We start from the raw sequence: 27,257 nt of genomic DNA, 5'->3' as shown, positions 1-27,257 counted from the left end.
AGGACATTTTGTCTCTGGGCTTTGTCCTAGAAGAACCCTCCCCGCCCAGCGCTTGAGGTTTTAGCCTCTGGTGCATGGTGGTCCTAAAAACACACATTTGCACCCTCTGAAACATTCCCAAACTCCTCACCCAGTGCCTTGGGGATTTCAGGATAATTGTAGGCATTTTAAGTCAGGAGAGAGGGCTCACTCTGCGTCCAGGTTTCCCTCCACAATCCGCACATGGAGGGGCAATGCTGATGCCTTGGAACAGCTACCTAAAATAGAGGGTAGGCAAAATTAAGGGAATAAAAGTGGGTGTTCTTGGAAGGCCTTCAATAGATACACCGTGGGCAGTCAAAAGCCTCTGAGAGGCTATACCCAGGACACAGCCATGAGTTTTTCAGACAGATATAATTCTGGTCCATTTACATATCAGAGGTTAATCGTCCAACTACAGTTCCAGGTAATGAAGTCATTTACTCCAAGTTTGCCCCCCAAATCACTGTTGTTTACATCTTTCAGGGCCTGAGACAGTCCTTGAGTTTTAGGCTCAGAGAGGAATTGCTTTGCCTCAATAAAATAGGAGAACAGCAGCTGACAGACCATGGAGTTTTAGAGTTATACACTAAAGCAGTACAGGATCTGAAATATAGGAAAGTTAAATCCTAAGGTATCCCTGGGATCCCTGTGCCAGCCCTGAGCCAGCATACAGGCCCTACATGAACCCCAGGGCTTTTCTGGCTTTGGTTGCAGCTCCTGGATGAAGAAACACAACCCTGATAGCCCCACCCTGAGTAATCTGTGCTCAAAGACTAAATGTCAAGATGAAAAAAATCACACTCTAAATCATGTTGCAGCCACAGTAAGGAGGGTGAAACTTCATCTTAGCATTTGCTTCACCACTGATTACTCACTGTAAATATATTCAAGCAATTGTGCTCCAGTGTAGAGGGTAAAATGACTTTTTCTCAGGGGAGACATACAGCTGTTGAACAACTTTATAACATAAGATAAACTTCTGACACACCAGTCATAGATGGGGTTTTGACATTTAAGCATCTCCCTGGCTTCTGGGTGTCATGTTAAATAGAATACATTTTCTGTGGCGAAATAGACCTGTAAGATAGAAATATGTTGCACACTGCATAAACAGGGAGGATAAAGCTTTTCCTATTTTAGTGCCTTGAAAAAAGGGAGAGATGCCCAGACTCCTATGGCACAGGTTGCAGACGTTCTGTCTTCTTTTTCGTAACTAGATCATGCCTACTGGTACATGACATCTAACCAGTCTGATCTTTTAAAAAACTTTACTTCATGGGGTTTATACTGGTTCCTTTTCCACACAGTCCAATCAGACGAGCAGCATCCAGATCTATGACAAAATTAATGTAGGGGAATACAGTATAGGTAAATGAAAATGGCTTAGAAGGTAATTCTATGCCCCAATGAGCTGCAGCTGGACCAATTACTAAAGATTAGAAGCAGGCCTGAGTTTAACAGGCCACACCTGTAGCCAATAAGAACAAGTGGTATAAAAGAGTGGATTGGTGGAGTCTGGGCTTGGTGGAGTCAGCTGATTGCTGCAAGGATCAGGAATGGATAGTGCATAGAGGAGCTGCTTGTGAGAAACGTTGAGGAGGTAAGAAGCTCTGGCAATATGAAATCCTTCCACTATAATCTTGTTAGAACTCATGCTATCTAAGATGACAAGTTAATACTTGGTAGTAGTTACTAATTTTTTATTTGGGTACAGATCACTCTGTCTCTAGTAAATGCATACAACACTATCTAACAGGTCTTACAAGATTTTTGGGCACTTTTGGGCTTCCCATTCAGCGTTGTGAAAGAATGCACCTGGCAGAGCATTAAAATTCCTGCTTTGTGTATTGGTAAATGTTTTATTCTTCTCCATGTTGAGCTGTTATTAGGGCCTGATCACCAAAATGAGCAATGTTTTAGGCTGTGAAAGAATACTGTGCACCACAAGAAGTTTTTTTCCTGTGCTCTTTTAGGGGAGCAAGTCAATATAAACAAATCTTCTTTACTGACCTTACCACAAGAGTTTCTGCAGATATCATTTCAATACTTGGATTTTCTTTTAAGAAACTGAATTATGGAAAACATATTCTCTACATAATAGTCTTAAGAAGGTGGACACAAAGAGTAATATGTTAACAAAGGCCATAATTAAGTCTGTAAGGGTAGTGTTACTAAAGAGAAGGACAAGCTTTGCGCAATTTTCTGGGGGATTTACATTGGGCTTTTAGAGAGAGACATACTAAGATGCTCTTTTGGTTCTTTTGAAGTTCAGAACAGTGAAAGTCTAGATGAAAGCCTTCAAATTGATGTTAGTTTATAATCTGATTATTTAACATTCAGTCCTCCTTGCTGGTTACCCATGGGCATAGACTGAATGCAAGAGCATCAGTGTTAGAGATAACAACTCCAGTGAAATAAAAATGAACTAGTTAGGATCAACTAGCATTGCAACCACCATAAAAATTAACAGGAGTGAAAAAATAGTCTTTCTGTTGCTAGTTCATAATTACATTTAAATTTTCTTAGCTGTATTTGACAAAAAAAATCCAGACCACACGTGAAGAATGGCAAGTTTCCTATGCCTTAAGGACCAGGAATTTCCTGTGGCTCTGTAATAAATGTCAATATTTCTATTTCTATATTGTTGGCAAATAACGCATTAAGTCATTATAGAGTATCTAAGAAGTTTCTGCAAATGTACCAATGGATTGGATATTTCAAGATCCATAGACTGCTAGTAATTTATTGCTCTGCATTCAACAGCAAGAAACTTCCAGCCACAGTGTGTTAGCACCTGGACAAATTACAGTCATTATTCCTCCATCTTCATGTTGTAGCATCACCCCAGTGATAAGATCTGCTTTTAGTTCAATAGGAAGGTTGTTGGAAACCATGCATTTTCTGCTCCCTGGACAAAGACATTAATTTCCACTTGGAATCAAACAAAAAAATCTCTCACAGCATCACAGAATATGCTGAGTTGGAAGGGACCCATCAGGATTAGGGAGTCCAACTCCTGGCCCTACCCAGAATACCCTGAGAATCACACCTTGTGCCCTAACAGCACTATCCTAACACTTTTTGAATTGTCAGACCTGATGTACCATCCACCTTGACAATAAACCAAGGGGTTTATTGTGACCTACTCAGAGAGACCTATTTTTCCCATGTGTGGCAAAACAATATTCTTGATGAGAGGATAATTCATTATATATAAATATAATTATATTCTATATAAAAATATGATTGTATTTCAGTTCTTCAGATCATGGTTCTTATCTTTTTGCTTGGCTAAACTTTGGTGAAGTGGTCCCTGATTTGGAGGGTCACTGCTGGTGGTGGAGGTGGCACATCCTTGATACTGCAGCCACTGGGTTCCTTGTGGCATATTTGGGTGCTGCTGACACTTGAAAAACCAATTCTGATTGCAGAAAGACAAAAAGAAACCAATGCAAAAGTTTTGCTGTAGTAAAAGCATCTATGAAATAGAAAACCCTGGTATTTTTTAATACAATGATAATCATAAAGCCCTGAAAATACAGATGTCTGTCTTAATTGATATAAGCTACAAGGAATTGTAACATCATCCACTCTTTCATGGCTGCTGCAGTAGATGGAGAATCAAAGGCTGGGGAAAGGAGTGTGGGTTTAATACTTGAAGGCATGTGTGGAACCATCTCTGGTTTCACAGCTCCCAGCCAGCGGCTCAGTTTGGGAACATTTTGTTTGATTTACTCAGTGAAGGCAGGTGTTATCAGACATTGCCTTTTTCTTTAACCTTTTTGTTGATTCACCAGATCTGGTGGTCTTGGCTGTTGTGAAAAGTTAGAATACTTTGCCTGGCAAAAAAAAAAAAAAAAGAAACTGGCAGCATGGAACAGCAAAAAAAAAAAAAAAAAAAGCCAGTTTGTGACAGTAACAAAATGGCAAAGGTTTAAAGTTCCAGCTCCCACTTGAGCAGAAAAATGTATTTTCAAATGAAGCTGTTAAAACAGAGTATTGGTATAACCAAATGTTAAAATGAACTACTTTTGAGACCAGCATAAAATAAAAATAAATTATGAATTGTCACAATTGAAACACCAAAGAACCACTGGTGGTTGACTACATTTTGTCTGGGTCCAAACTCTGCTCATGCGTTGAGGCTGTTTCACCTCAATCCTTCAGAAATTTTCAGGGAAAATATATCAGCTTTTTGAGATTCTGAGTTATTATCCAGTCAATGGATCCTGAAGTCCTTGGAGCAATTCCTACACACAGCTTTTCTGACTTCCAAATTTGCCCCAATTTCACTTCAGTTGAATTTTTGTGCTCTACAATAGAGACAAAATTGAATGCACACTAGACAATTTTAATAAAATCACTTTCAAATAATTTCTTTTAAAAAAGATGGAAGATGGGCTGTGGAACAAAGATTTATTTTAAATGAGTTTTAAATGAGGAATAAAATTTAATTTCTTAACACCAGTAAAAACTCTTAAACAATAATTATCTCTGTTGTTTAGGATTCTACTAGATTGAAAAAGCAAAGAGCATCATTTCTATTGTAACAAAAAAAATCCTTGCTCAGAAAAAATAAAAGAGAAAACAACTTTCATTATGAAACAGATTTTATATTATACTAGACTATTTCAGGGTTTTTTTTTTCCACTCAATGCTTTTGCCAATAATTGCCTTTTCTGTATGCCCCAGATGAAGAGTCACAGCTCTTTAGAAGCATTTTGTGTAATAAATGCTACTTCTCTTTACTCCATTTAATGCTGATTCTATTTTTCTCCTATTTCTGTTGGTCTAATGCCTGTTTATACCTTCCTGGGAGCACCAGAAATCCAACTATAACTGAAATTCCTTGGGGATATGTCTACATCTGTAGGAAGCAGACAGAAGGAAGCTGCTTCTTTAAAACTGATTTGGCAGTTTGGAAGCTGAAATCATCCACCCAGATGGAATTAAGATTCTCTGAAGGTTTATGTTATGGCATTTCTGATAAATCTTTTCAGTGGGATATATTATTCTGGGGAGTGGCACATCTCAAAGTTGTAGAAGACAAAAAGGCAATAAAATACTGCTATAAACTCAAAAGGAAGTAAATGTTTTTAAAATACTGTTTAAATAAAACTTATTCTATCAATTTGATCATTGTGGGCATGTGTATCTTGCTTCATGCTTTGTCTGAATAAAAATTAAAAAGTTCTTGATCTATATTTCAATGACTACACACAATTCTTTTGAGGATAAATCCAAGCATGTGTCCACCTCCATCTTACCCAGGATGACTACTGATTATTAAGGTTCATTTGCATGAAATTTAGGAAGAGGAACAAATCTGCAGTTGACTAAATATGCGACAAAACCATTCTAAAGTAAGATATGTCTACTTGAGAACAGGTATGTGGCTTGAATCTGAATTTGTAATGAATTCTGAGAGACTTTTTAGCTCCCTGACACAGGTGCAGATAGAGATGTTTTATATTTTTTGGGGGCATAAGACTTCATGAGGCCTCTTTTTTAGGAATGGTGATGTTGAAAACTTTGATTCGTTAAGAAGAAATGTTCTACTTTTCTCAGGGCAGAGGGAGAAAGTGAATATTGCAGTGTAAGTCTTCCACAACCCCAAACTCACCTTGGAAGGCACCCTAGAGAAATGAAATTGAATGTTTTCTACAAAATTATTTTTATGTAAACAAGTAAAGGTGTTAATGCTCTGCTCTGATTTTATCCACTTATTTTTTAATTTTTTCCCATATTTGGCTGAAATCTTCCTCAAATTACAGACACTATTTTCTTTACCTTCCTTTTGCTCAGTTCCTTCTTTGATGGGAAGTTAGAAACTATGTTTCCAACTTCCACGTAAGTTTCATATCCTCCTATCCTTTAGGTGAACAGATTTATTAAAGCACGTTTACACAGTTCTGTAGAAACTCTTGACATTTAAAGGACTTTTGACAGCATGTGTGATGTCATTTACAGGATGAATAGTCTAGATATGATATATAAACAGAAGGCTGATGAGTTAGGCTTAGTTCCTTGAAGACATTGAATGTTTTCAGTTGCAGAAAGAAATTCAGTAAGCAATAGCTTTCAGTATGCAATTTATAATGTCTAACATTAGAGGAGATTGGAGACGATTGAAAATGTCACCAATTACCTAGATAAAGGCTAAATCCTCCAGGAATGAAATCAGAAAACAATTTCATAACTGTGCATTGTCTTCATGGATTCTGATCATATTTTCCTATAACATTGGTGATACCTGAGTGGTCTTAAAAATTAGGTAGCTCTAGGAATAAGAAGAGAATATAGAGGAAAATTAAAATATATCCTTTCAGCTGAGTTTTGAAAGATAGATAATAGAAAAATTATCTGGACAAAGCATAAATGCTTTTATGAGATTTGCTCTTTCAGTCTGATCTAAAGGTTCAGTATATGGAACTGACATTTTTTGTAGGGGTATCATGTTCTGAACTATCAAATGAGGTGCTCCCTAAACTACCCTGTGCCTATAGAGCATTGTGTGGGGCAGGTGTCAGCCTTGAACAAAGCTCAAAATGTGCAGAGCTCATTCTGAGACAGAGCCTCCATTCTTACAGTCAAAGATGTAAGCAAGTGTAATCCATATTTTATACAGAAGGGAAAATGTGCCATAGTTAGAGAATTGTTGAGGGACACATAAAAAACTTTATATTGAAACCGGGTGTAAAAGTCAATGCTCCTTCTGGGCCAGTATTAAAAAATCATTTCTTCTTCTCTGGTCTCTTTATTGTAACAGCATCTCTTGTTTGACATATCAAATTATCTTATTTTCCAAAGGCAGGAGGAAAAATTTAGAGAATCTCTTCCCTTTGATTTGATATTACAGTACTAAGATGAAGATTTCATAGAACCCTTGTGAATCAGCAGCATCAGGCCCTGACCAAAGCTTTTCCCTTTTGTGGGGCAGTGCTTTGTAGTGTAACATCAGTTGGTGGTAGGGAAGTGTGGAAATACAGAAGAAATTCATTAAACAGTGCAGATGCCATTATCACCAGAAATGATGATAGAACAATATATCAATTTAGATAGCTAGGAAAAAAAAAATCAATTTAGGTAAGGTGAGAGAAGGACAGAGACAGTATGGAGAGGAAACAAGCAGCACTTGTTTATAATGATTGGGGGAGTTAAAATGGGCCTTGTGATGTGAGAGAAGGGATATATCCTTTCCCATAAAAACTGGAGCTGAAAAACTCTAGAAATCAAGAAAAGGGCTCAGGGTAACTTGAGCTCTTTCATCTGGGAAGTTAAAGATGTACCAGAATGTGTGTGTGGAGATCTACAACATGAAATAATGTCAACTATGCACATTTCTATACCTTTCATACTGCTGTTTTAAGAGGTTTCCTTGAAATTACATAGCTTCTGTGGTTAGCCTTTGAAAAGTCCAAATGTAAATAATATGAACCCAAACCCCTCAATCCTCACTAGGGTTAAGTGTAAGGCTGATTGTCTTTGTCTCTCTCCAGACCAGATAAAGAAGTGGTAGATACAGAGCATCAGACAAAGTACAATTTTCCCATCTTCCCCATTAGACAAAACCCTCCTTTTGGTGTGTCAGAAAAGGGAGTTAATCTGATGGAATGCTGGAATTAAATTCGGGTCTTTTGAACTGACATAAAAGCATTGCACAAAATATGCTTTCCACAAATGAGGTAGTCAGGATAACTTTATTTTTTGTCTTTGTTTTGGGGGGACACATCAATATCTGGAGATTAAACCACAATAATTTGACTCAACTTGCCTGAGAATATCTCTACTCAGACCTCTGCTATTTGCTCTTGTTACTGTTCTCATCAAGAGATGGTGAAAACTGATAGGGGCAATTGAGAATATATTATTGTACAGCTGATAATTCAAAGAATTTTCAACTTTGTTCTCTCCCAACTCCCCAATTTCTTTTTTACTGGATGTCTGTTCATGACAGGGTCATGAACAGGCAAAGCTAAGGCATAGTGGGATGAAGGAGATGCAATGTAGTGGCTGCTAAAAGCTGAAATTTTGGTAGCAGCATGGTGAAAGTGGAGTCTAGCAGACTGCTCTTATGAAACCATGAAAGCCAATGAAAATGGTGTCTTTATTTTCTTGTAGATTTCAAAATCTTTCTCAAGCTGTTTTAGGACATATATTACCTGGTTTATATGGGGCTGTTCCTATTTTCATGGATACTATCACAAAATTAGTGTCAGACAGGCTGTGTTTAATGGTAAATGTAGTATACTAACAAAATTTCAATTATTTTAAGTAATTGTTATCTTTAAATTTCCTTATTCTTTTTGGGAGAGTTTTTGAATGGTGGTTTTTGACCATCCACAATATAGCTGCATTCCATCTTCAAGAGATGAAAAATATGCTGCTACAAAAATGTTCTGAATTATTTCACAAACTGGAAGTAGATTTTCTTCTAGTTTTGCTGTATAACTCAACTCCTGGGTTTATAAGTTTGTGCTTACATGAAAGGTTGGTAGAAAACACTGCCCATCCTCAGAAAGCAAATATGCATTTAGGTTTGGGATTGAAAATTACCACAGGAAACAGCAACACAGAACTTCTGGGGAGACTGAGAGCTGGGTTTGGCTCCCATCTTCCCATTGTCTGTACAAATAAAGCCATGAATAACATACAGATAGCTCCAGATCAACCTCTTTATCCTGCTCATCACCAAAACCTCTAAATTAAAAATCTATGGCTAATTAAACGAGAAAGGAGGAGTATCTTACCTTAGAAATATTACTGTCTGTCAGGGTTTCCTTGTTGCAGAGCAGAGACCTATCTGTAAAACCTGCACACAATAACTTCTTAATGATTTTACCCTGGCTCATTAGGAGAGCATCAACCAGTGAGACTTGAGTAATCAGGCAGATGTTCCAGTGTCACAGCTGCCATGCAGGATGGGATGGCACGTCAGCATTAACTGGACTGAAATTAGAAATTGTAAATGAGATCAAAGCCAGACAATACAAAGCTTGTAAAATGTGTCCATGATGTTGTGTAACAACACCAACTCTTGACTTGCTGGAATTTTGTTGTTGTTTGCTTTGCATATTTTATTGGAAAAAAAATTATTGGACACTGTTTAGAACTGTAAACTTCAAAAATTTTGGATTTGAAGTTTGCTTTACAAAGGATCATCATGAGTTGTAGATTTGCTGAAAGCACCTGGAGTCCCTTGATGCTTTTCTTTTGCCCTGTTCAGAACATAAGTCATGCCTTTCCAGTCATCCATGAGAATTTGGCCTTAGAAATGAGCAGGGGTTTGGAATTTCCAGTGAGATAAAGCAACTGCATACCAATAACTTACAGCTAGGGATTTAAAGTAATTCTTAGAAATGTGTCCTTAGAGAAAGCTAATTTAATATGTGAACTGTGTTTTCCAGTTTATGTCAGCTCAAGGTCCTGAGTGAATATGAGAAAAGTTCACCAAAATACACTCAAAAAACCACACGAAACACTGAGAGCAAGTTCCCGAACAGAGAGATATTGGTTGAAAGTCATTACCCTATGTCTTAAAAAAATCAAAGAGGGAATCCTTGGAAAGAAAGTAAAAGTTTTAGGCAAGGCCTTCTTTTTTAATGATGCCATATTTGAGTCTTTAATTTTTTGACTCTGTCCCTGGGAGAAGCAGAAGCATCTTTTAAAAGACTTGTAGGAAGAAAAAGCCATAAATACATTAGGTTCTCATAAACAGAGAATAAAAAAAAGTCAATAATTAGAACATATGAATTAAACCAGCCATCATATCACTTCCTTTTTATTTATAAAGGAAACAGTCATAATTTTGTCCTTGAGTGACTCAAACTGTAAATCAAAATGCTATCAGCAAACCAATAATTACACTTCTTACTTTTACTAGATACACAATTAATCTGCTTGGTCATGTAGAATATACTAACTACACACTGAATGATGTTGAATTTTGACACTACTCCATACACAAGAAAGCAAATAGTTGTAATAAATGATATTTGCTATTAATTATTTATTATACAAAAGTACCCTGCCTGTAGCTGAGGTGGTGGCAGATGCCGTGCGTGCCACTGAGGGGGTGCGGGGATCCCTGGGGGGGGAACCGGAGCCGCTCTGGCCGCTAGGGGGCGCCCTGGCCCCGGCGCTCCCCTCAGCGCTGAGGGCGGGAAAATCGGAGCCGCTGTGGCCGCCGCGCTCGGAGAGGCGACGCGCGGGGTTCCACGCGCGGGCCGGGAGGCGCCCTCAGGCATTCCCTGGGCTGAGGCAGAGGAGGAACGGACGGCCCTCACGCGTCTGCACGGTGTTTCGCTTTGCGGGAGGAAGAGATGAGGTACGTCTGAGGGGAGAAAAAGAACTTCATGGGGGAGGAATGCTGGAATTCCCCGGCATCACCTGGAGAGCACGGAATGAACATTTTGGGGTAAAATTGAGGCGTGTGTGAACAACAGCTGCAGTAATCTGTGGCGATCACGTAGTGGACATTTTTGGAAGGAAAACCTTTCTCCAGTGGAGAAAATTGTTTTTGGAGAAAAGTCTGAGGTAATTTGGGTAAGCCGGACCGAGAAAAAATTTGTGATAACCCCTGAGGTCATTCTTAATGGCCCAAAGGAGCAGTTTTGGGGGTAAAATGTAAGGTAAACTGCAAGGGACTGACAGAATACTTTGGAAAGAAATCCTGAGGTAATCTGTGAGGTCCATAATTAACACTGAGGGAGAGGTGACTCTCCAGGTGATGCTGAGGGGATTTGAGAGTCCCTGAGGGAATATGCGTGCAAGTGACAGCAGATGTGTCCCTGAGGGAGTGGCAGGTGTCCCATGTGTTTCTGAGGGAGTAAATGGTCACTGAAGGGATGGCTGCTTCCCAGTGTGCTGCTGAGGGGCCATGAGTGTTCGTGAGGGGGGAGGTAGATGTGAAGCCCAAAGCTGGGCAAGAAAACAAAACTCCATAGTCAGAGGGCTACGGAGCAGGTGTTTGTGTGTTCAGAGCTGGGAGTGAGGTGAATGTCTCTGCCAAACCTCACTCAATGTTGTTTTGCCCTCAGTTTGATTCTAAAATGTAAAGTCCCAGTTACAAAGTATCATTAGCACACTCATATTTGTGTAGAGCTGTGTCATGGTTCTATGCGAGTTTGTTAATTTCATGGCTGCGTCAGTTTCTTTGTGATCCTAGGTCTTTTGGTGGTTATTTGTTGAAAACTTCTGTAGGCTTCCTTAGGTTTGAAATGTTTACCTCTATCTACAGGTAATTTCTGGTGCTTCTTGGTTTTTTGCAGTCTATTGTGTTTTTAGCTATTTTTGAAGTTTGCATGGTTTATTAAATTTGCACTTTTGGTCTTGATGGTGATTGCTATGTCACTGGCTTTGCTGTCTTCCTTGTTTCACCTGCACATCTTGGTGCACTCTTACTTGTCTCAATTACTTGATACAATATAACGTGGAGCCTTTTGTTATCTAGGTTTCAGCTTCAGATGGTGCTTGTGTTCCTCTGAGGGGGAGTGTGGGAGTCATTGGAGAGGAGACAGGAGCCCTGTGTTTGTCTGAGGGGCCATGAGGGTCCCTGACGGGATTGCAAATGCCCTGTGTGTTACTGAGAGGGCATGCGGGTTACTAAAGGACTGGTGTGTGCCCTGCATGTTGCTAAGGGCACAAAAAGGGGATTTGAGGTGGTGGCAGGTGCCTCGAGTGAGGCTGAGGAAGCCGTGAGAGAGGAATGCGGTGTGCCCTGCCTGTACCTGAGGCGGTGGCAGATGCCGTGCGTGCCACTGAGGGGGTGCGGGGATCCCTGAGGGGGCTGAGGGCTCTGTTGCTGAGGGGCACCGCAGGGCGCGGTTCCCGCCCGGGGCAGCGCTCGCGCCCCTCAGCTCCCCTCAGCGCTGAGGGCGGGAAAACCGGAGCCGCTCTGGCCGCTAGGGGGCGCCCTGGCCCCGGCGCTCCCCTCAGCGCTGAGGGCGGGAAAATCGGAGCCGCTCTGGCCGCCGCGCTCGGAGAGGCGACGCGCGGGGTTCCACGCGCGGGCCGGGAGGCGCCCTCAGGCATTCCCTGGGCTGAGGCAGAGGAGGAACGGACGGCCCTCACGCCTCTGCACGGTGTTTCGCTTTGCGGGAGGAAGAGATGAGGTACGTCTGAGGGGAGAAAAAGAACTTCATGGGGGAGGAATGCTGGAATTCCCCGGCATCACCTGGAGAGCACGGAATGAACATTTTGGGGTAAAATTGAGGCGTGTGTGAACAACAGCTGCAGTAATCTGTGGCAATCACGTAGTGGACATTTTTGGAAGGAAAACCTTTCTCCAGTGGAGAAAATTGTTTTTGGAGAAAAGTCTGAGTTAATTGGGTAAGCAGGACCGAGAAAAATTTGTGATAGCCCCTGAGGTCATTATTAATGGCCCAAAGGAGCAGTTTTGGGGGTAAAATGTAAGGTAAACTGCTAAGGGACTGACAGAATACTTTGGAAAGAAATCCTGAGGTAATCTGTGAGGTCCACAATTAACACTGAGGGAGAGGTGGCTCTCCAGGTGTTGCTGAGGGGATTTGAGAGTCACTGAGGGAATATGTGTGCCAGTGACAGCAGATGTGTCCCTGAGGGAGTGGCAGGTGTCCCATGTGTTTCTGAGGGAGTAACTGAGGTCCCTGAAGGGATGGCTGCTTCCCAGTGTGCTGCTGAGGGGCCATGAGTGTTCGTGAGGGGGGAGGTAGATGTGAAGCCCAAAGCTGGGCAAGAAAACAAAACTCTATAGTCAGAGGGCTATGGAGCAGGTGTTTGTGTGTTCAGAGCTGGGAGTGAGGTGAATGTCTCTGCCAAACCTCACTCAATGTTGTTTTGCCCTCAGTTTGATTCTAAAATGTAAAGTCCCAGTTACAAAGTATCATTAGCACACTCATATTTGTGTAGAGCTGTGTCATGGTTCTATGCGAGTTTGTTAATTTCATGGCTGCGTCAGTTTCTTTGTGATCCTAGGTCTTTTGGTGGTTATTTGTTGAAAACTTCTGTAGGCTTCCTTAGGTTTGAAATGTTTACCTCTATCTACAGGTAATTTCTGGTGCTTCTTGGTTTTTTGCAGTCTATTGTGTTTTTAGCTATTTTTGAAGTTTGCATGGTTTATTAAATTTGCACTTTTGGTCTTGATGGTGATTGCTATGTCACTGGCTTTGCTGTCTTCCTTGTTTCACCTGCACATCTTGGTGCACTCTTACTTGTCTCAATTACTTGATACAATATAACGTGGAGCCTTTTGTTATCTAGGTTTCAGCTTCAGATGGTGCTTGTGTTCCTCTGAGGGGGAGTGTGGGAGTCATTGGAGAGGAGACAGGAGCCCTGTGTTTGTCTGAGGGGCCATGAGGGTCCCTGACGGGATTGCAAATGCCCTGTGTGTTACTGAGAGGGCATGCGGGTTACTAAAGGACTGGTGTGTGCCCTGCATGTTGCTAAGGGCACAAAAAGGGGATTTGAGGTGGTGGCAGGTGCCTCGAGTGAGGCTGAGGAAGCCGTGAGAGAGGAATGCGGTGTGCCCTGCCTGTACCTGAGGCGGTGGCAGATGCCGTGCGTGCCACTGAGGGGGTGCGGGGATCCCTGAGGGGGCTGAGGGCTCTGTTGCTGAGGGGCACCGCAGGGCGCGGTTCCCGCCCGGGGCAGCGCTCGCGCCCCTCAGCTCCCCTCAGCGCTGAGGGCGGGAAAACCGGAGCCGCTCTGGCCGCTAGGGGGCGCCCTGGCCCCGGCGCTCCCCTCAGCGCTGAGGGCGGGAAAATCGGAGCCGCTGTGGCCGCCGCGCTCGGAGAGGCGACGCGCGGGGTTCCACGCGCGGGCCGGGAGGCGCCCTCAGGCATTCCCTGGGCTGAGGCAGAGGAGGAACGGACGGCCCTCACGCCTCTGCACGGTGTTTCGCTTTGCGGGAGGAAGAGATGAGGTACGTCTGAGGGGAGAAAAAGAACTTCATGGGGGAGGAATGCTGGAATTCCCCGGCATCACCTGGAGAGCACGGAATGAACATTTTGGGGTAAAATTGAGGCGTGTGTGAACAACAGCTGCAGTAATCTGTGGCAATCACGTAGTGGACATTTTTGGAAGGAAAACCTTTCTCCAGTGGAGAAAATTGTTTTTGGAGAAAAGTCTGAGTTAATTGGGTAAGCAGGACCGAGAAAAATTTGTGATAGCCCCTGAGGTCATTATTAATGGCCCAAAGGAGCAGTTTTGGGGGTAAAATGTAAGGTAAACTGCTAAGGGACTGACAGAATACTTTGGAAAGAAATCCTGAGGTAATCTGTGAGGTCCACAATTAACACTGAGGGAGAGGTGGCTCTCCAGGTGTTGCTGAGGGGATTTGAGAGTCACTGAGGGAATATGTGTGCCAGTGACAGCAGATGTGTCCCTGAGGGAGTGGCAGGTGTCCCATGTGTTTCTGAGGGAGTAACTGAGGTCCCTGAAGGGATGGCTGCTTCCCAGTGTGCTGCTGAGGGGCCATGAGTGTTCGTGAGGGGGGAGGTAGATGTGAAGCCCAAAGCTGGGCAAGAAAACAAAACTCTATAGTCAGAGGGCTATGGAGCAGGTGTTTGTGTGTTCAGAGCTGGGAGTGAGGTGAATGTCTCTGCCAAACCTCACTCAATGTTGTTTTGCCCTCAGTTTGATTCTAAAATGTAAAGTCCCAGTTACAAAGTATCATTAGCACACTCATATTTGTGTAGAGCTGTGTCATGGTTCTATGCGAGTTTGTTAATTTCATGGCTGCGTCAGTTTCTTTGTGATCCTAGGTCTTTTGGTGGTTATTTGTTGAAAACTTCTGTAGGCTTCCTTAGGTTTGAAATGTTTACCTCTATCTACAGGTCATTTCTGGTGCTTCTTGGTCTTTTGCAGTCTATTGTGTTTTTAGCTATTTTTGAAGTTTGCATGGTTTATTAAATTTGCACTTTTGGTCTGGATGGTGATTGCTATGTCACTGGCTTTGCTATCTTCCTTGTTTCAACTGCACATCTTGGTGCACTCTTACTTGTCTCCATTACTTGATACAATAAAATGTGGAGCCTTTTGTTATCTCGGTTTCAGCTTCAGATAGTGCTTGTGTTCCTCTGATGGGGAGTGTGGGAGCCATTGGAGAGGAGACAGGAGCCCCGTGATTGTCTGAGGGGCCATGAGGGTCCCTGACGGGATTGCAAGTGTCCTGCGTGTTACTGAGAGGGCATGCGGGTTACTAAAGGACTGGTGTGTGCCCTGCATGTTGCTAAGGGCACAAAAAGGGGATTTGAGGAGGAGGCAGGTGCCTCGAGTGTGGCTGAGGAAGCCCTGAGAGAGGAATGCAGTGTGCCCTGCCTGTACCTGAGGCGGTGGCAGATGCCGTGCGTGGCACTGAGGGGGTGCGGGGATCCCTAAGGGGGCTGAGGGCTCTGTTGCTGAGGGGCACCGCAGGGTGCGGTTCCCGCCTGGGGCAGCGCTCGCGCCCCTCAGCTCCCCTCAGCGCTGAGGGCGGGGAACCGGAGCCGCTCTGGCCGCTAGGGGGCGCCCTGGCCCCGGCGCTCCCCTCAGCGCTGAGGGCGGGAAAATCGGAGCCGCTGTGGCCGCCGCGCTCGGAGAGGCGACGCGCGGGGTTCCACGCGCGGGCCGGGAGGCGCCCTCAGGCATTCCCTGGGCTGAGGCAGAGGAGGAACGGACGGCCCTCACGCGTGTGCACGGTGTTTCGGTTTGCGGGAGGAAGAGATGAGGTACGTCTGAGGGGAGAAAAAGAACTTCATGGGGGAGGAATGCTGGAATTCCCCGGCATCACCTGGAGAGCACGGAATGAACATCTTGGGCTAAAATTGAGGCGTGTGTGAACAACAAGCTGCAGTAATCTGTGGCGATCACGTAGTGGACATTTTTGGAAGGAAAACCTTTCTCCAGTGGAGAAAATTGTTTTTGGAGAAAAGTCTGAGGTAATTTGGGTAAGCAGGACCCAGAAAAATTTGTGATAACCCCTGAGGTCATTCTTAATGGCCCAAAGGAGCAGTTTTGGGGGTAAAATGTAAGGTAAACTGCTAAGGGACTGACAGAATACTTTGGAAAGAAATCCTGAGGTAATCTGTGAGGTCCACAATTAACACTGAGGGAGAGGTGGTTCTCCAGGCGATGCTGAGGGGATTTGAGAGTCACTGAGGGAATATGCGTGCAAATGACAGCAGACGTGTTCCTGAGGGAGTGGCAGGTGTCTCATGTGTTTCTGAGGGAGTAACTGAGGTCCCTGAAGGGATGGCTGCTTCCCAGTGTGCTGCTGAGGGGCCATGAGTGTTCGTGAGGGGGGAGGTAGATGTGAAGCCCAAAGCTGGGCAAGGAAACAAAACTCTATAGTCAGAGGGCTACGGAGCAGGTGTTTGTGTATTCAGAGCTGGGAGTGAGGTGAATGTCTCTGCCAAACCTCACTCAATGTTGTTTTGCCCTCAGTTTGATTCTAAAATGTAAAGTCCCGGTTACAAAGTATCATTAGCATACTCATACTTGTGTAGAGCTGTGTCATGGTTCTATGCGAGTTTGTTAATTTCATGGCTGCGTCAGTTTCTTTGTGATCCTATGTCTTTTGGTGGTTATTTTGTGAAAACTTCTGTAGGCTTCCTTATGTTTGAAATGTTTACCTCTATCTACAGGACATTTCTGGTGCTTCTTGGTCTTTTGCAGTCTATTATGTTTTTTAGCTAATTTTGAATTTTGCAAGTGTTATTACAATTTGCACTTTTGGTCTGGATGGTGATTGCTATGTCACTGGCTTTGCTGTCTTCCTTGTTTCACCTGCACATCTCTGTACGATATTACTTGTTACAGTTACTTGATACAATATAGTCTTTTGTTGCATACGGTTTCGGATTCTGATGGTACTTGTGTTCCTCTGAGGGGGAGTGTGGGAGTCATTGGAGAGGAGACAGGAGCCCTGTGTTTTTCTTAGGGGCCATGAGGGTCCTTGAAGGGATTGCAAATGCCCTGTGTGTTACTGAGAGGGCATGCGGGTTACTAAAGGACTGGTGTGTGCCCTGCATGTTGCTAAGGGCACACAAAGGGGATTTGAGGTGGTGGCAGGTGCCTCTAGTGTGGCTGAGGAAGCCGTGAGAAGGGATGCAGTGTGCCCTGCCTGTACCTGAGGTGGTGGCAGATGCCGTGCGTGCCACTGAGGGGGCGTGAGGCTCACTGAGGGGGGGTGCGGGTTTGCCGGGTGTTGCTGCGGGCACGGGAGACTCCCTGACGCTATGCTCTGAGGAACGTCCCTCCCTGAGGGTCGGAAGCTGTGGGCGTGTTCCCGTCGTGTGGCCGCCGCCTCTCGATTGGCTCCGCAGGGCAGGATTCCTGCAGTTGCGGGGCGGCCCTGCCCCGCCGTTTCTCTCAGCCGCAGAGGCGGGAACTCGAACCCGGTGTCCTCTCGTGGCGGCGGCCTCGCAGCCCGGGCCCCTCAGCCCCGAGACCAGCAGCTAGAAGCCGCTGGGTCCGCCCGTCTCGGTGGATCGACGGGCGGGGGGCGGGGCTTCCATGCGCGGGCCGGGAGGCGCCCTCGAGCCTCCCTCGGATGAGACAGAGAAAGAATGGACGCCAGGCCTGTAAACTGTGTTTCAGTTTGCCATGGGTAGAGATGAGGTAACTCATAGAGTCAGCAAGAACTGCAGAGAGGACCAATGCTGGAATTTCCTGGCTTCACCTGTGAGGCAAGGAGTGAACATTCTTGGGTGGAATTGAGTAGTGTGGGAACAAAAGCTGCGGTAACCTAGGGGGGCCATAGAGCGGACTTTTTTTTGGCAGTAAGGTAACAGGGGATGCCTAGGGAAGAAAATTGGGTTTGGGGAAAAGGCTGAGGTATTTTGGGGACATGGGGCAGAGAAAATTTTCTGATAAAACTTGAGGTAATTTCAAGGACAAGACGGAACATTTTTAATTTGAAATTTCAGTTAATCTGCAGTTGAATGAATCAAAGTAAAAAAGAAATTTCTATGGTATAGAACTTTTGAGGAGCAAAATCTTTGTTAATCTGTAAGAGATATTTTGGAGGGAAAATCAGAGGAAGTGTATGGGGAAGAGAACAAACATATTTGGGATAAAATCTTAGATGATGTATCGGACACGGCTAGCGGATGATTTGGAGTAAAACTCAGAGGCCCTCTTTTGGGGAGTGCCGAAGTGACTTTCTTCTCAGAAAACCTGAGGTAACCTAGTTAAAACAAATTAGCCCTTTTGAGACCGGTGAAATTGGTGTAATTAAGAGAGGAAAAATGAGCACGTATCAGGGAGAGTCTCTTGTAACACAAAAGTAGGGAGCAGTATCTCTAATAGACAATCTGTGATAAAATGAAAGGGAAAGAGGTGACAGTTTTAGCTGAAAGCTTCTGAGTCTTTAGAAGGGTGTGTCCTGGGCATAGGGGGAGCTGCAGACAAAATCTCTTGCAAAAGCCTTCCTGATGAGTCATGAATTGCAAAATACTGCCCCATTGCTTTCTAAACTCCTCAGAGAGAAACCTGGGGTAGGCTAATACAATACTTAGATCTGATTTTGTCATAGGTTTATGCCAAAAAGATTTAATAGGAGTAAGTAAGATTATTTGAATATACTTCCTCAGAATAAAGGAGGGCAGACCACATCTATAAAAGGTAAAGTCATATAATTTCTAAAGATCAAAACTACTCAAAAGTCTTTTAATCAGAAATTTTACCTACACCATAAAGATGCAACAAGGGCTAATGTAGTATAATGCCATATCTGCAAAAAACACTGATTATATTAAAGCTATAATAAACCACAAATCAATGAAACTTAATGTAGCACAGACATGCCAAAAGGGAGGAAAAATATCATTTACTAAACTATGAGATGGAACTGAGGGGTATCAACAATCAGAGACTGATGATTACACACAGCACTCCAAAAGTAAATTTCTTAAAAGACAAATGCTAGTAATTCCACTTGCCTTGCTGGAAGTTAAGCCTGTGGAGCTGTTGGGTGGCGGGTTCCCCGCAGGCAGAGGGTCTGGAGCTTCTCAGGCCTGAGCGTGTCGTCGTGCATTGGCAGAAGCCGCGGGGCGACGAGGCAAGAGCGGCAGCGTCTTGGAGCTCGAGCGCGGGCCGGCGAGGCAAGAGCGGGCTCGGAGCCGAAGAGGGACACGAAGGGCCCTCTGGGCAAAGGGCTTTTCCGGGCCAGGGCACCTTCAGGGTGCCGCGGCCGGCTTCGTGCTGGGCGCCCTCCCTGTGCACAGGGCTGGGTCTTTGCTGTGGTTGGCCTTTTGCCCTTGTGTGCTCCTTTGGCTGCCCGGAGAGAGGGGCAACCCTGTAAAGGAGGGTGAGTGCCCCTGTCTCCGCCCCGGCGGGGGGAAACGGAGCTCTCCCGGCCCCCAGCCCAGCTGCCCTGTAAGCAGGGCCGGGCTTTTCCCCAGCCCCGGCAGCTTTCTGCCTGCTGCCAGCCCGTGGCCAGCGTGACCCCCTGTACTCGGGGCGTGTCACGGCCGGCGTCCCTGTGCCAGGCCTGAAGCGCTTCAGCGCGTGGAGGCCCCTGTGGCCTCCTCTCAGTGCACGGGCAGGTCGGACGCTTTCCTCTCCCGCTGAGCATTAGGAATGGCTCCCTAGAGTAGGTTGGCTGCACAGAGCTTGCTCCCTCTTCTGGGACCGTCTGTCTCCCCGTCCCCTGTCTCCCGCTCCCCTGTCTTCCCCTTAGTTGGTGTGAGTGAGGGAAGTGTGTTTGTGCTTCAGCCCCCCCCTTTAGAAACGGAGCAGCGTAGCTTAGACTTCCCAGGAGGGAAAGAGGAGCTCTGTGCAGCCACAGGCGGGTGCCCGAAACGCACGGGTGGAGAAAGCGTCCGGCCTCGCCCCTGCTTTCTGAGGAAGGCGCGAAGCCGCTTAGCGGCAGCGTGGGCACCACGACCTGCCTGTAGCCAGGGCCTGGGCGTGCGCCTACGCTGCCGGTGGTGCTGGTGAGCTGCCAGCGTGCGGGCCCTGTACTCGGGGCCCGTGTCAGGACCTTGGCGGCCCCCTTTGTCCCCAGGAGCAGCCCCGCCCAGGTCCCTGTAAGCAGGGCTGCGGAGGCTCCTGTAGCCAGGCGACAGGAACGAGCGCTCCCCGGCCTTTGCCAGGGGGCAGCTTGCAGAAGCTGTGCCGCAGGGCACGGTCCCGCCTTTGGCCCGGCTTCGGGCTGGCGCCACATCCCTGGCGGCCTCGTAGCGGAGGCTCCCGGGGCACTGCAGACGGCCCTGTTGCCGTGCTGCGCTGCGGCCGGGCTCCGGCCTGTCCCTAAGTGGGCGGCGCAGGCGGGAGCCTGTGCTCCGTAGTGTTTTTTGGGGGGTGCCGAGCAGCAGGGGGCGGCCCCGTAAGCGGGGTTCTGTGCGTCCCCTGGCCTCGGCGGGCGGTTGGAGGGACCCCCTGTAATCAGGCGGGTGTCCCTGGCCCCGGTCTTTCAGAGGCGTGGGGCCAGGAGTCATGGGGCCGGGCGTGTGCCTTCCCTGTCCTCGGGGCTGGGCTCGTGACCCCTCGGGCCCCTCGGCTTTAGGCCGTGAGTCGACTGCCTGACTTTAGAGTCAGGTTCCTGTTGCCTTGGGGGAAGGTCGAGCTCCGTGGCTTCCCTGGGTGTGCACCGGCCTGTAAACAGGCTGCGGGTCTGGGAGCCTTTGTGCTCCCTTCAGCTGGCAGCCTGTGTGGGGCGCCCGCCCCGTTAGTGGGGAGCGCCCCAGAATCGGATAGAAGGAGCCTCCGTAGGCCTTGGGGAGCAGAGCCGCCCTGTAAGTGGGGGCCAGTGCTCTGGAGTCCCGGGCACTTTTCAGTCCAGGCAGCGGCTTGAGGCCCCTGTATGCAGGGGTGCGTCCTCTTGGCCGCTGCTTTGCGTGCCCAGCTTCATTTGCCCAGAGGGCCCCGCTCCCAGCACGGCGTGGGACTGCGCCGGACGTCGCCATGGTGAGTCAAGCTGAAGTTGGAGGCTTTTGGGCGGCTGGGGGGGCTGTGCGGCTGGTGGCATGAGGGTCTCGCTGTGGGGCTGTTGGGCGGCGCTTCCCTTTGGCAGCTGGAGCTCCTGAGGCCTGATTGTGTCCTCGTCGACGTTTGCAGAAGCCGTGGGACTGCGAGACAAGAGCGAGCCGCAGGAGCGGCCTCTCCGAGGCCAAGAGTGGAACGGCGAGGCAAGAGCGAGCTTCAGCGTTGGCGGCTTCGAGCTCAGGAGTGGAGCAGCAAGGTAAGAGCAGCATCTTGGAGCTGAAGGGGGGGGAGGCTTTTGGGCAGCCGAAAGGATCTGTGGGTGGCTGGTTGGGGATGTCCCTCGTGGGGCTGTTGGGTGGCGGGTTCCCCGCAGGCAGAGGGTCTGGAGCTTCTCAGGCCTGAGCGTGTCGTCGTTCATTGGCAGAAGCCGCGGGGCGACGAGGCAAGAGCGGCAGCGTCTTGGAGCTCGAGCGCGGGCCGGCGAGGCAAGAGCGGGCTCGGAGCCGAAGAGGGACACGAGGGGCCCTCTGGGCAAAGGGCTTTTCCGGGCCAGGGCACCTTCAGGGTGCCGCGGCCGGCTTCGCGCTGGGCGCCCTCCCTGTGCGCAGGGCTGGGTCTTTGCTGTGGTTGGCCTTTTGCCCTTGTGTGCTCCTTTGGCTGCCCGGAGAGAGGGGCAACCCTGTAAAGGAGGGTGAGTGCCCCTGTCTCCGCCCCGGCGGGGGGAAACGGAGCTCTCCCGGCCCCCAGCCCAGCTGCCCTGTAAGCAGGGCCGGGCTTTTCCCCAGCCCCGGCAGCTTTCTGCCTGCTGCCAGCCCGTGGCCAGCGTGACCCCCTGTACTCGGGGCGTGTCACGGCCGGCGTCCCTGTGCCAGGCCTGAAGCGCTTCAGCGCGTGGAGGCCCCTGTGGCCTCCTCTCAGTGCACGGGCAGGTCGGACGCTTTCCTCTCCCGCTGAGCATTAGGAATGGCTCCCTAGAGTAGGTTGGCTGCACAGAGCTTGCTCCCTCTTCTGGGACCGTCTGTCTCCCCGTCCCCTGTCTCCCGCTCCCCTGTCTTCCCCTTAGTTGGTGTGAGTGAGGGAAGTGTGTTTGTGCTTCAGCCCCCCCCTTTAGAAACGGAGCAGCGTAGCTTAGACTTCCCAGGAGGGAAAGAGGAGCTCTGTGCAGCCACAGGCAGGTGCCCGAAACGCACGGGTGGAGAAAGCGTCCGGCCTCGCCCCTGCTTTCTGAGGAAGGCGCGAAGCCGCTTAGCGGCAGCGTGGGCACCACGACCTGCCTGTAGCCAGGGCCTGGGCGTGCGCCTACGCTGCCGGTGGTGCTGGTGAGCTGCCAGCGTGCGGGCCCTGTACTCGGGGCCCGTGTCAGGACCTTGGCGGCCCCCTTTGTCCCCAGGAGCAGCCCCGCCCAGGTCCCTGTAAGCAGGGCTGCGGAGGCTCCTGTAGCCAGGCGACAGGAACGAGCGCTCCCGGGCCTTTGCCAGGGGGCAGCTTGCAGAAGCTGTGCCGCAGGGCACGGTCCCGCCTTTGGCCCGGCTTCGGGCTGGCGCCACATCCCTGGCGGCCTCGTAGCGGAGGCTCCCGGGGCACTGCAGACGGCCCTGTTGCCGTGCTGCGCTGCGGCCGGGCTCCGGCCTGTCCCTAAGTGGGCGGCGCAGGCGGGAGCCTGTGCTCCGTAGTGTTTTTTGGGGGGTGCCGAGCAGCAGGGGGCGGCCCCGTAAGCGGGGTTCTGTGCGTCCCCTGGCCTCGGCGGGCGGTTGGAGGGACCCCCTGTAATCAGGCGGGTGTCCCTGGCCCCGGTCTTTCAGAGGCGTGGGGCCAGGAGTCATGGGGCCGGGCGTGTGCCTTCCCTGTCCTCGGGGCTGGGCTCGCGACCCCTCGGGCCCCTCGGCTTTAGGCCGTGAGTCGACTGCCTGACTTTAGAGTCAGGTTCCTGTTGCCTTGGGGGAAGGTCGAGCTCCGTGGCTTCCCTGGGTGTGCACCGGCCTGTAAACAGGCTGCGGGTCTGGGAGCCTTTGTGCTCCCTTCAGCTGGCAGCCTGTGTGGGGCGCCCGCCCCGTTAGTGGGGAGCGCCCCAGAATCGGATAGAAGGAGCCTCCGTAGGCCTTGGGGAGCAGAGCCGCCCTGTAAGTGGGGGCCAGTGCTCTGGAGTCCCGGGCACTTTTCAGTCCAGGCAGCGGCTTGAGGCCCCTGTAAGCAGGGGTGCGTCCTCTTGGCCGCTGCTTTGCGTGCCCAGCTTCATTTGCCCAGAGGGCCCCGCTCCCAGCACGGCGTGGGACTGCGCCGGACGTCGCCATGGTGAGTCAAGCTGAAGTTGGAGGCTTTTGGGCGGCTGGGGGGGCTGTGCGGCTGGTGGCATGAGGGTCTCGCTGTGGGGCTGTTGGGCGGCGCTTCCCTTTGGCAGCTGGAGCTCCTGAGGCCTGATTGTGTCCTCGTCGACGTTTGCAGAAGCCGTGGGACTGCGAGACAAGAGCGAGCCGCAGGAGCGGCCTCTCCGAGGCCAAGAGTAGAACGGCGAGGCAAGAGCGAGCCGCAGGAGCGGCCTCTCCGAGGCCAAGAGTGGAACGGCGAGGCAAGAGCGAGCTTCAGCGTTGGCGGCTTCGAGCTCAGGAGTGGAGCAGCAAGGTAAGAGCAGCATCTTGGAGCTGAAGGGGGGGGAGGCTTTTGGGCAGCCGAAAGGATCTGTGGGTGGCTGGTTGGGGATGTCCCTCGTGGGGCTGTTGGGTGGCGGGTTCCCCGCAGGCAGAGGGTCTGGAGCTTCTCAGGCCTGAGCGTGTCGTCGTTCATTGGCAGAAGCCGCGGGGCGACGAGGCAAGAGCGGCAGCGTCTTGGAGCTCGAGCGCGGGCCGGCGAGGCAAGAGCGGGCTCGGAGCCGAAGAGGGACACGAGGGGCCCTCTGGGCAAAGGGCTTTTCCGGGCCAGGGCACCTTCAGGGTGCCGCGGCCGGCTTCGCGCTGGGCGCCCTCCCTGTGCGCAGGGCTGGGTCTTTGCTGTGGTTGGCCTTTTGCCCTTGTGTGCTCCTTTGGCTGCCCGGAGAGAGGGGCAACCCTGTAAAGGAGGGTGAGTGCCCCTGTCTCCGCCCCGGCGGGGGGAAACGGAGCTCTCCCGGCCCCCAGCCCAGCTGCCCTGTAAGCAGGGCCGGGCTTTTCCCCAGCCCCGGCAGCTTTCTGCCTGCTGCCAGCCCGTGGCCAGCGTGACCCCCTGTACTCGGGGCGTGTCACGGCCGGCGTCCCTGTGCCAGGCCTGAAGCGCTTCAGCGCGTGGAGGCCCCTGTGGCCTCCTCTCAGTGCACGGGCAGGTCGGACGCTTTCCTCTCCCGCTGAGCATTAGGAATGGCTCCCTAGAGTAGGTTGGCTGCACAGAGCTTGCTCCCTCTTCTGGGACCGTCTGTCTCCCCGTCCCCTGTCTCCCGCTCCCCTGTCTTCCCCTTAGTTGGTGTGAGTGAGGGAAGTGTGTTTGTGCTTCAGCCCCCCCCTTTAGAAACGGAGCAGCGTAGCTTAGACTTCCCAGGAGGGAAAGAGGAGCTCTGTGCAGCCACAGGCGGGTGCCCGAAACGCACGGGTGGAGAAAGCGTCCGGCCTCGCCCCTGCTTTCTGAGGAAGGCGCGAAGCCGCTTAGCGGCAGCGTGGGCACCACGACCTGCCTGTAGCCAGGGCCTGGGCGTGCGCCTACGCTGCCGGTGGTGCTGGTGAGCTGCCAGCGTGCGGGCCCTGTACTCGGGGCCCGTGTCAGGACCTTGGCGGCCCCCTTTGTCCCCAGGAGCAGCCCCGCCCAGGTCCCTGTAAGCAGGGCTGCGGAGGCTCCTGTAGCCAGGCGACAGGAACGAGCGCTCCCGGGCCTTTGCCAGGGGGCAGCTTGCAGAAGCTGTGCCGCAGGGCACGGTCCCGCCTTTGGCCCGGCTTCGGGCTGGCGCCACATCCCTGGCGGCCTCGTAGCGGAGGCTCCCGGGGCACTGCAGACGGCCCTGTTGCCGTGCTGCGCTGCGGCCGGGCTCCGGCCTGTCCCTAAGTGGGCGGCGCAGGCGGGAGCCTGTGCTCCGTAGTGTTTTTTGGGGGGTGCCGAGCAGCAGGGGGCGGCCCCGTAAGCGGGGTTCTGTGCGTCCCCTGGCCTCGGCGGGCGGTTGGAGGGACCCCCTGTAATCAGGCGGGTGTCCCTGGCCCCGGTCTTTCAGAGGCGTGGGGCCAGGAGTCATGGGGCCGGGCGTGTGCCTTCCCTGTCCTCGGGGCTGGGCTCGCGACCCCTCGGGCCCCTCGGCTTTAGGCCGTGAGTCGACTGCCTGACTTTAGAGTCAGGTTCCTGTTGCCTTGGGGGAAGGTCGAGCTCCGTGGCTTCCCTGGGTGTGCACCGGCCTGTAAACAGGCTGCGGGTCTGGGAGCCTTTGTGCTCCCTTCAGCTGGCAGCCTGTGTGGGGCGCCCGCCCCGTTAGTGGGGAGCGCCCCAGAATCGGATAGAAGGAGCCTCCGTAGGCCTTGGGGAGCAGAGCCGCCCTGTAAGTGGGGGCCAGTGCTCTGGAGTCCCGGGCACTTTTCAGTCCAGGCAGCGGCTTGAGGCCCCTGTAAGCAGGGGTGCGTCCTCTTGGCCGCTGCTTTGCGTGCCCAGCTTCATTTGCCCAGAGGGCCCCGCTCCCAGCACGGCGTGGGACTGCGCCGGACGTCGCCATGGTGAGTCAAGCTGAAGTTGGAGGCTTTTGGGCGGCTGGGGGGGCTGTGCGGCTGGTGGCATGAGGGTCTCGCTGTGGGGCTGTTGGGCGGCGCTTCCCTTTGGCAGCTGGAGCTCCTGAGGCCTGATTGTGTCCTCGTCGACGTTTGCAGAAGCCGTGGGACTGCGAGACAAGAGCGAGCCGCAGGAGCGGCCTCTCCGAGGCCAAGAGTGGAACGGCGAGGCAAGAGCGAGCCGCAGGAGCGGCCTCTCCGAGGCCAAGAGTGGAACGGCGAGGCAAGAGCGAGCTTCAGCGTTGGCGGCTTCGAGCTCAGGAGTGGAGCAGCAAGGTAAGAGCAGCATCTTGGAGCTGAAGGGGGGGGAGGCTTTTGGGCAGCCGAAAGGATCTGTGGGTGGCTGGTTGGGGATGTCCCTCGTGGGGCTGTTGGGTGGCGGGTTCCCCGCAGGCAGAGGGTCTGGAGCTTCTCAGGCCTGAGCGTGTCGTCGTTCATTGGCAGAAGCCGCGGGGCGACGAGGCAAGAGCGGCAGCGTCTTGGAGCTCGAGCGCGGGCCGGCGAGGCAAGAGCGGGCTCGGAGCCGAAGAGGGACACGAGGGGCCCTCTGGGCAAAGGGCTTTTCCGGGCCAGGGCACCTTCAGGGTGCCGCGGCCGGCTTCGCGCTGGGCGCCCTCCCTGTGCGCAGGGCTGGGTCTTTGCTGTGGTTGGCCTTTTGCCCTTGTGTGCTCCTTTGGCTGCCCGGAGAGAGGGGCAACCCTGTAAAGGAGGGTGAGTGCCCCTGTCTCCGCCCCGGCGGGGGGAAACGGAGCTCTCCCGGCCCCCAGCCCAGCTGCCCTGTAAGCAGGGCCGGGCTTTTCCCCAGCCCCGGCAGCTTTCTGCCTGCTGCCAGCCCGTGGCCAGCGTGACCCCCTGTACTCGGGGCGTGTCACGGCCGGCGTCCCTGTGCCAGGCCTGAAGCGCTTCAGCGCGTGGAGGCCCCTGTGGCCTCCTCTCAGTGCACGGGCAGGTCGGACGCTTTCCTCTCCCGCTGAGCATTAGGAATGGCTCCCTAGAGTAGGTTGGCTGCACAGAGCTTGCTCCCTCTTCTGGGACCGTCTGTCTCCCCGTCCCCTGTCTCCCGCTCCCCTGTCTTCCCCTTAGTTGGTGTGAGTGAGGGAAGTGTGTTTGTGCTTCAGCCCCCCCCTTTAGAAACGGAGCAGCGTAGCTTAGACTTCCCAGGAGGGAAAGAGGAGCTCTGTGCAGCCACAGGCGGGTGCCCGAAACGCACGGGTGGAGAAAGCGTCCGGCCTCGCCCCTGCTTTCTGAGGAAGGCGCGAAGCCGCTTAGCGGCAGCGTGGGCACCACGACCTGCCTGTAGCCAGGGCCTGGGCGTGCGCCTACGCTGCCGGTGGTGCTGGTGAGCTGCCAGCGTGCGGGCCCTGTACTCGGGGCCCGTGTCAGGACCTTGGCGGCCCCCTTTGTCCCCAGGAGCAGCCCCGCCCAGGTCCCTGTAAGCAGGGCTGCGGAGGCTCCTGTAGCCAGGCGACAGGAACGAGCGCTCCCGGGCCTTTGCCAGGGGGCAGCTTGCAGAAGCTGTGCCGCAGGGCACGGTCCCGCCTTTGGCCCGGCTTCGGGCTGGCGCCACATCCCTGGCGGCCTCGTAGCGGAGGCTCCCGGGGCACTGCAGACGGCCCTGTTGCCGTGCTGCGCTGCGGCCGGGCT

The sequence above is a fragment of the Fringilla coelebs genome (assembly GCF_963513975.1).
Source record: "Fringilla coelebs genome assembly, chromosome: 2".
Classification (NCBI taxonomy): domain Eukaryota; kingdom Metazoa; phylum Chordata; class Aves; order Passeriformes; family Fringillidae; genus Fringilla; species Fringilla coelebs.
Note: the sequence above shows the minus strand (reverse complement) of the source record.